General features: G+C 48.0%; 1 long non-coding RNA gene across 1 annotated transcript; it reads left to right on the plus strand.

Annotated features, from left to right (window-relative positions):
• Positions 1-2,715: 2,715 nt before the first annotated feature.
• On the plus strand, positions 2,716-3,771 carry LOC117542745. The gene is made up of 2 exons (XR_004568480.1): positions 2,716-2,998; positions 3,081-3,771. It is a non-coding gene; the product is annotated as an uncharacterized LOC117542745 (long non-coding RNA).
• The last annotated feature ends 7,541 nt before the right edge of the window (positions 3,772-11,312 follow it).

Genomic DNA, 11,312 nt, shown 5'->3' on the forward strand with positions numbered 1-11,312 from the left:
CGGGAGAATTTTAAAATGTCATAACTGAATTGGGCAGTTGAAATTAAACATTTTGGTAATAAATGTAAGACTGTGAATTAAAGTTTCATATTTGAACATGATCACAGCACCATTTTTTTTAGTATGATTATAATGTTGTAAAGAGAGAAGGTAAAAACCCTGTATTAGTTTGGACCTATTTTTCTTCAAATAAACTGATCCCACCTTTTTGGACTGGGATAACTTAAAAGACAACCTGTGCAATCCTCTCCTGCTTCAAAAGTAAGATTGCACCCTGCCACACACACTTAGGTAGGAGCACACTCCATTTACTGATATCAAAATCCTTCGGGATCCCTTAAACAGATTAAAAAAGAGTTGTCTGAATTGAAACAGCAGTTAATTGAACCTGTTTCTTCGGGGGGTTAGTAGAGGTGAGATCTTGCTGACGTTGGTGGATCTGAGCCAAGCAGTAAACTTACATAGACTCAATAACTTCGTGCTGGTCAATTAGTAGGTCAGAGTAATTTACCGGAATAAATTATCAGGACCTCGCTGTAGAGGAAACTTCTGTGTAGCTATGCAGTGGGAGTCACCGACTCAGGAAGGAGACACGGTAGGAGCAGCAGTAGCTTTGATGTCAAACACTGATGGTTTATTTGGAGTTACGGCCGGAGGATTCACATCACAAGTCCAAGAGTCAGAGGTTCTGACTTCACGGTAGAGTTGCCACGTCAATTCTGGAGAGCCTCTCTCTTGCCAGCCCATCTAACTGGTTTCGCAGAGAGTAAACAACATATTTGAGAAGATAGCCTAAACAGTGTGGGAACACTGAGCTACTTGCGTCGGACACTTATGACCTCGAAGATTTCACCTTGGAGTCCACAAATACAGAGAAGGAAGTGTCCCAGTGTACCCACAACACAGACCATCTGTGACCCAGTATTGACCGGTCACAGAATGGGAACAATAACATTATTGGCTAAGCAGCCTGTGTCCTTAAAGAAGGTAAACAGACATCAAGGTTTGTCCTGTATGTCACATCTTGGCGTCTATGACAATTATTTCTGTAATGGAAACTTCTGTGTAGCTATGCAGTGGGAGTCACCGACTCAGGAAGGAGACACGGGAAGAGCAGTAGCTTTGATGTCAAACACATGATGGTTTATTTGGAGTTAACGGCCGGAGGATTCACATCACAAGTCCAAGAGTCAGAGGTTCTGACTTCACGGTAGAGTTGCCACGTCAATTCTGGAGAGCCTCTCTCTTGCCAGCCCATCTAACTGGTTTCGCAGAGAGTAAACAACATATTTGAGAAGATAGCCTAAACAGTGTGGGAACACTGAGCTACTTGCGTCGGACACTTATGACCTCGAAGATTTCACCTTGGAGTCCACAAATACAGAGAAGGAAGTGTCCCAGTGTACCCACAACACAGACCATCTGTGACCCAGTATTGACCGGTCACAGAATGGGAACAATAACATTATTGGCTAAGCAGCCTGTGTCCTTAAAGAAGGTAAACAGACATCAAGGTTTGTCCTGTATGTCACATCTTGGCGTCTATGACAATTATTTCTGTAATGGAAACTTCTGTGTAGCTATGCAGTGGGAGTCACCGACTCAGGAAGGAGACACGGGAAGAGCAGTAGCTTTGATGTCAAACACATGATGGTTTATTTGGAGTTAACGGCCGGAGGATTCACATCACAAGTCCAAGAGTCAGAGGTTCTGACTTCACGGTAGAGTTGCCACGTCAATTCTGGAGAGCCTCTCTCTTGCCAGCCCATCTAACTGGTTTCGCAGAGAGTAAACAACATATTTGAGGAGATAGCCTAAACAGTGTGGGAACACAGAGCTACTTGCCTCGGACACTTATGACCTCGAAGATTTTACCTTGGAGTCCACAAATACAGAGAAGGAAGTGTCCCAGTGTACCCACAACACAGACCATCTGTATCCCAGTATTGACCGGTCACAGAATGGGAACAATAACATTATTGGCTAAGCCGCCTGTGTCCTTAAAGAAGGTAAACAGACATTGAGGTTTGTCCTGTATGTTACTAATTGGCCTCTTATGATAATTATTTCCACAACAATTTCCATAACACTCGCCGACTCTAAACACACCGCAGCGGAGCAGCCTCTTAGCTCCGGAATCCGGTTTGTTTCAAGCACCAACAAATTGTCCGGCCAGAGCAAAAGCACCACATACGTCACGCTTACGTCGAGGCCGGGGCAGGGGCAGAGACAGATCAACTCCTGAAGAACAACAAGAAGCCCGCGTTTTATCCAGCTTGTACACAACGATGGAGAAACTTAACAAGCAGCAGTGGTCCACTGAAGAGACCAGCTACCTACTGAGAATCTGGTCTTCCGAAGAGGTATAGAGGAAGCTGGAGCACAATCGGCCATTGTTGTTGTTGTCGGTGTCAGCTGTGAGGGGTTTCCGCGCGGTGTGGCTTTATGAAGCAGGCACGCAAACGATGACGCAGCACCAGTCGGACTCTGGGTGGTGTGAAAAGAGCCTCCGCTAAACCGAAGAACCGGTTCTGAACCTGAAAAACTCTAGCACGGAGCTTGAACCGGAGTTGCGTTGGTGTGAATGAGGTATGTGAGTGCTTCAGTTATACCACAGTGAGGTACCACTTTACAATAAGAGGATTCATAAAGGGTTTATAATTAGGTTATGAATTAGGTTGTAAACACTTTATTAATCATTAAGAACCATTTATAAACCAGTTATATATGTAGCCGGCGCTACTGTTTTCTGAGGATTAGCTGTCAGATCATTTCTTCACGTGGCTGGGCCGCCACTGGCCCTTTAAGACACACCCCCCCTTCTTTAGTCAGCTGGCCCTTCCATATAAGGAAAACGCGCAGCTGTATGTAGTTCAGCATCTCCCGCTACACTTTAAATGCCCACTCACTCCTCACCCAAATCAGCTGTGACTATTACGAGTGTTCTTGTTCCAGTTATCGTTGTCTGGCTGATAGGCGTGTATTCCCCCTATACGAGGTATGTGAAGCTGCTGTTAGGATTTGTAACATTCAGTGTAGGCCTACCACTGAATTGTTAACATGTGGCCTGTAAATGCCAGGCTTCTTGACAGCCCCAGCAGAGACTGTGCAGAGAATCACCGTTGCAGAGGTGTCCAGTGAGGTGATAATTGAGTGAATGCGTTTGCATCAGAGGTAGGAGATTAATTGTATGTACACTGAAGGACATTCATAGTCTTTATACAATTTCTAATCTCCTTTCTCCATTTATTTTAGGATTAGTTTGCTACCGTTTTGCCTACCTTCTATGTTTTGCTTATTGACTAGTTTGTTGTATTGTGTACAAACTAGTGATTTAATCTTTAAAGCGACAGCACCCTCATTGTAACGACCCACTATGTCCCACAAGGTCTAATACTGTCTCTGTGCTTATACTTCTTCAGTGACGATCCTGGCCATACTGTGGAGTGGAGCATGTGGTTTGCTGGGCACTTTTTGCATGCAGATATGGTTGATTTGTAGTGAGTGTTTGATTGAATACAGCTACACGTGGTGATATTGTGGTTTTGGGGAAACCCTCCGCAGTTGGCCAGAAGAATCACTTTTTTTAACTATCATTATGTGTGATATTGTAATTATTATAGTTATTCTCTCCTTGTCAGAGCCAGCCTTCAATCGTGGGACTTATGTGTGTCGACTGAGAAAGCTGAATAAGTTTTAATCTGCATTTTGTACTACTGAACTTTTACTTGATTATTTATATAATAAACGTTTGTAAACATTTGAACTTGAGGCCGCGTCCCTGCCCATCCTTTTATTCTTATCTGCGTGACTTGTCCTAAGGGCTCGTATTGGGGAACCCAGGTTAGCGTTAAGTATCCTAACCCCCTTTTATTATCGCAGCCCCCCCCTCCCCGGTGGGGCAGGTCACATTTTGGCGTTGTCGGCAGGATGGTATAAAGCAGCGACGTGTGCTTCTAGTTCTTTTGTACGATACAATTATTTTTTTTTGTTGTTTTTTTTTCAATGCTTTAATTATTTCTTTTCTGAGGCATAAATAGACAAGGCTGTGTAGAGGTAAGGGGCAAAACGGTAGCGGACTAGCTGCGGGAGTGAAGACCTGGCTGTGCTGTACGGACCTTGAATTAATTCACCTGCAACCCGTAACTGACCGTTCTTTCTTCCCGCCGCAGTAGCCATGGAGGCTGATCTGCAAGACTTAAGGGACATGATTGCCCAGCTTAAGGCTGACAATGAGCAGCTGCGACAGGAGCGTGCTGCATCTCGAGGTTCGACCAGCGCTGATGGGGGGCCCATCCACTGCACCACAACCCTCCACCTCAAGGGGGGTTCACACCAGCGAGCGTGTTCTCTACCTTCCCAGAGAACGCAAATGTCCGGTGTTTAGAGGTAACTCTGGTATAGGGATAAGTGATTGGGTCGAGGAGGTGCGGTCCAGCATGCGGGCTCGTTACCTCTCTCCTCTAGATCAGGCTTACTTTATCTATGACCATCTGGAAAGTGAGGCTAGAGAGGAGATTAGGTACCGGCCACAAGGTGAACGTGAAAATCCAGAACGAATCTTAACTATTCTGCAAGAAATGTATGGTTGTTCTAAATCTTATGTTGCTCTACAGGAGAGTTTCTTTTCTAGAAAGCAGCTAGTTGGAGAGTCCCTCCAGGAGTATTCCCATGCCCTCTTCTGCCTCATGGAGAAAGTGGTTAAAAGCAACCCCGGAGGTATGACCAATTCAGCTGTAATAATAATAATAATAATAATAGCTTCGATTTCTATAGCGCCTTTCAGGGGACCCAAGGTCGCTTCACAAGTAATAGTGCAAAGACAAACATAACAAAACAAAAGACAGACAAACAGAACAACAGATCGATTTAGGGGCCGAAAGCCTTGGCAAACAGATGGGACTTGAGGGCCCTTTTGAAGGCTTCAAGTGTGGGGATGTTGCGTATCTCCGCAGGGAGAGCGTTCCAGTGGGTGGGGGCTGCCACACTGAAGGCTCTGTCCCCGTAGGTTCGCAGTTTGGTGCGAGGGGTGGTAAGCAGGCCAGAGTCTGAGGACCGCAGGTTCCGGGGTGGGGCATGTGGGTGAAGGATGTCCGATAGGTACTGGGGAGCAAGGGCATGGAGGGATTTGTAGGTAAGGAGGAGGATTTTGTAGGATATGCGGGACTTGACTGGCAACCAGTGTAGGTGGATGATGGTGGGAGTGATGTGCTGCCACGGTTTTGTGTGCGTGAGTACCCTAGCAGCACAGTTTTGGACATACTGGAGCCTGTCCAGGGTTTTGTTGGGAACCCCGAACAGGACACCATTGCAGTAGTCCAAGCGGGTGGTGACAAATGCATGGACTAGGGTTTCGGCAACCGACTCCGAGAGTGACGGTCGGAGTCTGGCAATGTTCCTCAGGTGATAAAAGGCCGATTTGGTCACAGATTTGACGTGGGAATGGAAGGAAAGGGTGGAGTCGAGGATGACACCCAGGTTGCGGGCTTCAGGAGATGGGGAGATGGAGCAGCCGTCAACCTCAAGGACGAAGTCACCAACCTTCTGGAGCAGGGCCTTGGGTGCCACAACCATGAGCTCTGTTTTCATGCCGTTTAGTTTCAACCTTCCTCCCCTGTACTGATAAGGGACCAATTTGTAGAGCATGTACTGGAACCTGCCTTACGTAGAGAGTTAAAACGCCTGGTTCGCATGCACCCAGATTACACCTTACTCGATGTCAGGACAGAAGCATTTAGATGGGAACAGGAGGGCCAGTCACCTAGTGTGAGAGAGAGAAGTCACTCCGTGCCATCATTTTGTGCAGTCCAAGGTTCCCAGGACAAGGGTGAGATGGCTGTTGCAGCTAATGATAAGGCTCAAGATGATATGGCTCAGTTAAAAGACATGTTGAGAAAGCAGCAAGAACAAATTAATCAGCTCTCTCAGAATATGTTGCAGCTACAAAATATCCCTAGACAGCAACAGTTCACTCCAAATGCCCCTGTAGTGTGCAGACGCTGCCAGCAGCCAGGGCATATTGCTAGAAATTGTTCCCATCAGCGTGTTCAGCAAAACCCCAAGCCCTATGCCCCCAGGCTAGGTTCAGCCAATGCCCAGCAGCCCGCGGAAAACTAATTCCTTCTGGTCTGCAGAGCCATGACTCAGAAGGGAATGCTCCTGGCTCAGAGGATGACATTGATGTCTCAAAGTTGTTAGGGTCCTGCCCAACTGTAACTGTTGGCCTGGGCGGTGTGGAGATTAATTGTTTACTCGACACCGGCTCAATGGTAACCACTATCACTCAGAGTTTCTTTGCCCAGCATTTTCAGGGAGGTCTCAACTCCTGTCATTGGCTTGAACTCCATGCAGCAAATGGCATCGAAATACCTTATGTTGGTTACTTGGAGACTGATGTAGAAGTTTTGGGCAAAGTGGTCCCTAGTCGGGGAATTCTGGTCGTTAAGGACCCCCCCGCACATTTACCCCAGCCTAAGGTGCCAGGTATTCTAGGTATGAATGTGATCAAAGAATGCTACAATGAGCTCTTTCAAAAGCATGGTGCTGCCCTGTTTGACCTCCCTTTTGTTCATCAACCTTCCTCCCCTTGGCGCAAAGCCTTCCAGCAGTGTCATCAGGTCGAGACAAACATCCCTACAATTGGCATGGTCAGGGTAAGGGGGCGGAGACCAGTGTGCATTCCTGCTGGTACAGTGAAGATAGTTGCCACCACATGTCCCCAGGGTGGGTTCGGTGCCACTGGTGCCGGTCTTTTTGAGCCACTCACTGCTAAAAGCCATCTCCCTGCAGGTGTGCTAGTGTCTCCAGCCATGGTCACAGTAGTGAGGGGGACAGCCTATATTCCAGTGGTAAATGTAAGTGCTACTGATGCTACCCTTCACCCCCGCACCCCCGTTGGTACGCTGAGCCCTGCTGAAATTGTGAGTTTACCAAAAGGAATCACTGAGGTGTCTGTTCCCCCCATGACGCAGGTCACGGCTACCATATCCTCTCAGGTTGGCTCAGATGCCCTCTTTGTAGACTCCATCTCAGCTGTAGACTTGTCAGTACTCCCTCCTGCAGATCAGGTCAAAGCCCGGTCATTATTGAGGCAGTATGAGACAGTGTTTGCCACACATGATGGTGGTTTGGGGTGCTCTGACCTAATTACCCATGAGATACCCCTCCTAGACGAGGTACCAGTCCGTCAGCGATATAGGAGAGTACCCCCCTCAGAGTATGAGGCAGTAAAGGCACATATTCGACAGTTGTTAGACAGCCAGGTGATCCGAGAGAGTAGCAGCCCCTACGCCTCTCCAATCGTCATCGTTCGGAAGAAAGATGGCAGTATCCGCCTTTGTGTCGACTACCGGCGGCTGAATAGCAAGACGTGCCGGGATGCCTTCCCATTGCCGAGGATCGAGGAATCGCTTGATGCACTCTCAGGAGCAAGGTGGTTCACGACCCTGGATTTGGCAAGTGGATACCATCAGGTGCCTGTGGCAGAAAAAGACAAACTGAAAACTGCTTTTTGCACACCATTTGGCTTGTTTGAATTCAATAGAATGCCATTTGGCCTTTGTAACGCACCTAGCACCTTTCAGAGACTGATGGAGCGGATGTTCGGGGCCCAGCACTGTCAATCCCTACTGTTGTATTTGGATGATGTTGTCGTCTTCTCTTCCACAGTGGATGAACAGCTGGACCGTTTGGGGGCTGTGTTGAACAAGCTGCAGCAAGAGGGCTTGAAAGTGAAGCTGAGCAAGTGTGCATTCTTCCAAAAGGAGGTAAAGTACCTCGGCCATGTCATCTCTGCTGATGGTGTCTCTACAGATCCGGATAAGATCTCTGCAGTGGCAAACTGGAACTGCCCCACTACTGTGTCGGAGTTACGATCCTTTCTGGGCTTTGCTAGTTACTACAGGCGCTTTGTGGAGGGATTTGCCAAGCTTGCTGCCCCACTTCACCGATTAGTTGCAGAAGCTCAACGGACCCACAGCCGGAAGCAGCAGCAACCTCTGGGGGACAGTTGGACTGAAGAGAGTGACAGGAGTTTCCAGGATCTCAGAGCAAAGCTGGTGAGTGCACCTGTTCTGGCTTACGCAGACTTTTCCCTTCCATTCATTTTGGAAATTGATGCAAGTTATGGCGGTCTAGGAGCAGTTCTCTCGCAGGAGCAGGACGGAAAAGTGAGACCTGTAGCATATGCCAGTCGTGGGTTGAAACCCACAGAAACATGTCCAACTACAGTTCTATGAAGCTTGAGTTCTTGGCATTAAAGTGGGCCATGACAGAGAAATTCCGGGACTACCTGCAGGGCCAAAAATGCATTGTCTGGACTGATAATAACCCCCTCAGCCACCTAAATACAGCAAAATTAGGGGCTACTGAACAGCGCTGGGCCGCGGCGTTGGCAGACTTTGATTACACCCTTCGGTATAGATCAGGCAGGGCCAACGTTAACGCTGATGCACTCTCAAGAAGGCACCCTGTGCCACCCCAGGAGGTCATAGAGCTGCCCCTATCAGGGACATTCATTCCCAAGGCCTTGCAGAAACCTTGCAGCTCAGAGGCCCATAATCTGGTAATCCAAGCTGCCATTTCTGCCCTTCCATCACATTCAAGCACTGAGTTGGCTGCTCTTCAGATGGCTGACCCAGTTATAGGGATGTTTTTACAGTACTGGGAAAGCCACAAGCGCCCAGACAGGGCAGACAGAGCAACCCTCCCTCCCCAAGTCCTGGAGCTGTGTCGGCAATGGGAAAGGATCACCCAGATGGATGGACTGCTGTATCGCCGTACCCAGAGGCCAGATGGAGGAGAGGACTTCTACCAACTACTCCTTCCAGGATGTCTAAAGAGTGAAGTTCTGCAGCAGCTACACCAGGGTCACGGCCACCAGGGGATGGAGAGGACAACGGATCTTGTACGACAAAGATGTTACTAGCCCCACATGCACAGAGACATCAAAGAGTGGTGCCAGCAGTGTGAGCGCTGTAAACTTGCCAAGGTAACTCAACCACACACCAAAGCACCCATGGGCCACCTCCTGGCCTCCAAACCCAATCAGATATTGGCAATTGACTTTACTCTCCTTGAACCCTCGCAAGATGGCAAAGAAAATGTCCTTGTAATGACTGACGTGTTTTCGAAGTTCACCCAGGCTGTAGCAACGAAGGACCAATGTGCCTCAACAGTAGCACATGTTCTGGTGACAGAGTGGTTTTACAAGTTTGGAGTGCCCGCTCGTCTTCACTCTGACCAGGGTAGGAATTTTGAGAGTGCCCTTATTCAACAGCTATGTGAACTCTACGACATTCAGAAAACCCGGACTACACCATACCACCCCCAGGGTAACGGGCAGTGTGAACGGTTCAACCGGACTCTCCATGATTTGCTCCGTACGCTCCCAATTGAAAGGAAGCAGAATTGGTCTAGATACTTGCCTCAGGTTACGTTTGCATACAACACCACCATCCACCAATCTACCGGTGAGTCCCCTTACTACCTTATGTTTGGACAGGAGCCTCATTTACCTGTTGACTTCCTTCTGGGAAGAGTTCCCGAACCTTCCCATGGAAGAGTTGAAACCTGGGTCCAGGAGCATCAAAAACGACTACAGGTGGCCTACGACGGGGCACGTTGGAGAATGGAGAAAGCTGCAAACTCTCGCAAGGAACGCCATGACGCTGGAGCTAATGCCAGCGACCTGCAGGAAAAACAGCTGGTCTACGTGAGAGACCACAGCAGAAGAGGAAGAGTCAAAATCCAGGACCGGTGGAGCCCAGTCATCCATGTGGTGATCAAAGCCCCCAGTGCTGGGGGCTCCACATATTCCGTGACCCCCTTGGAAGATCCCCACAAAGTGAAACACCTCCATCGATGTATGATCAAACCTGTACCTCCTAATCTTTGCCCTCAAGGATCTGCAAGAGAGGACCCCAATAATGCCCCCACTGAGAGTGAGGACCACGTGGCTATGAGCAGGGACATGCTTGAGGAAGAAGCGGGTGATGGTCTCTTTGTGGTGACCAGGTCCTTTGGTGAAGAATCAAGACCGCTCCAGATAATACCAGCCACTTCTAATAGTTCTCCTCTAAACTCATCCCTCGCAGTGGCTTCAGGAAGCGGGACAGAGCCCCCAAGGAGAACAGCTCGGAAAACAGCGGGTCAACACTCGAACCCTCATCGCCTGCCTGAGGTGGCAGAGGTTAGGCTACCTGGGGCTGTAACCTCTCGGGTCCCTGGTTTTAGTAGTATGGTAGCTGCATATTTTAGACCCTGGAACTAATCGGCTGTTATAGTACTGGGTGATATCGGCGGGTCGTCAATACAACAAATTGGGGGCAGATTGTAGCCGGCGGTACTGTTTTCTGAGGATTAGCTGTCAGATCATTTCTTCACGTGGCTGGGCCGCCACTGGCCCTTTAAGACACACCCCCCCTTCTTTAGTCAGCTGGCCCTTCCATATAAGGAAAACGCGCAGCTGTATGTAGTTCAGCATCTCCCGCTATACTTTAAATGCCCACTCACTCCTCACCCAAATCAGCTGTGACTATTACGAGTGTTCTTGTTCCAGTTATCGTTGTCTGGCTGATAGGCGTGTATTCCCCCTATACGAGGTATGTGAAGCTGCTGTTAGGATTTGTAACATTCAGTGTAGGCCTACCACTGAATTGTTAACATGTGGCCTGTAAATGCCAGGCTTCTTGACAGCCCCAGCAGAGACTGTGCAGAGAATCACCGTTGCAGAGGTGTCCAGTGAGGTGATAATTGAGTGAATGCGTTTGCATCAGAGGTAGGAGATTAATTGTATGTACACTGAAGGACATTCATATAAGTCTTTATACAATTTCTAATCTCCTTTCTCCATTTATTTTAGGATTAGTTTGCTACCGTTTTGCCTACCTTCTATGTTTTGCTTATTGACTAGTTTGTTGTATTATGTACAAACTAGTGATTTAATCTTTAAAGCGACAGCACCCTCATTGTAACGACCCACTCTGTCCCACAAGGTCTAATACTGTCTCTGTGCTTATACTTCTTCAGTGACGATCCTGGCCATACTGTGGAGTGGAGCATGTGGTTTGCTGGGCACTTTTTGCATGCAGATATGGTTGATTTGTAGTGAGTGTTTGATTGAATACAGCTACACGTGGTGATATTGTGGTTTTGGGGAAACCCTCAGCAGTTGGCAAGAAGAATCACTTTTTTTAACTATCATTATGTGTGATATTGTAATTATTATAGTTATTCTCTCCTTGTCAGAGCCAGCCTTCAATCGTGGGACTTATGTGTGTCGACTGAGAAAGATGAATAAGTTTTAATCTGCA

Source organism: Gymnodraco acuticeps, unplaced genomic scaffold (genome assembly GCF_902827175.1).
Source record: "Gymnodraco acuticeps unplaced genomic scaffold, fGymAcu1.1, whole genome shotgun sequence".
Taxonomy (NCBI): Eukaryota; Metazoa; Chordata; class Actinopteri; order Perciformes; family Bathydraconidae; genus Gymnodraco; species Gymnodraco acuticeps.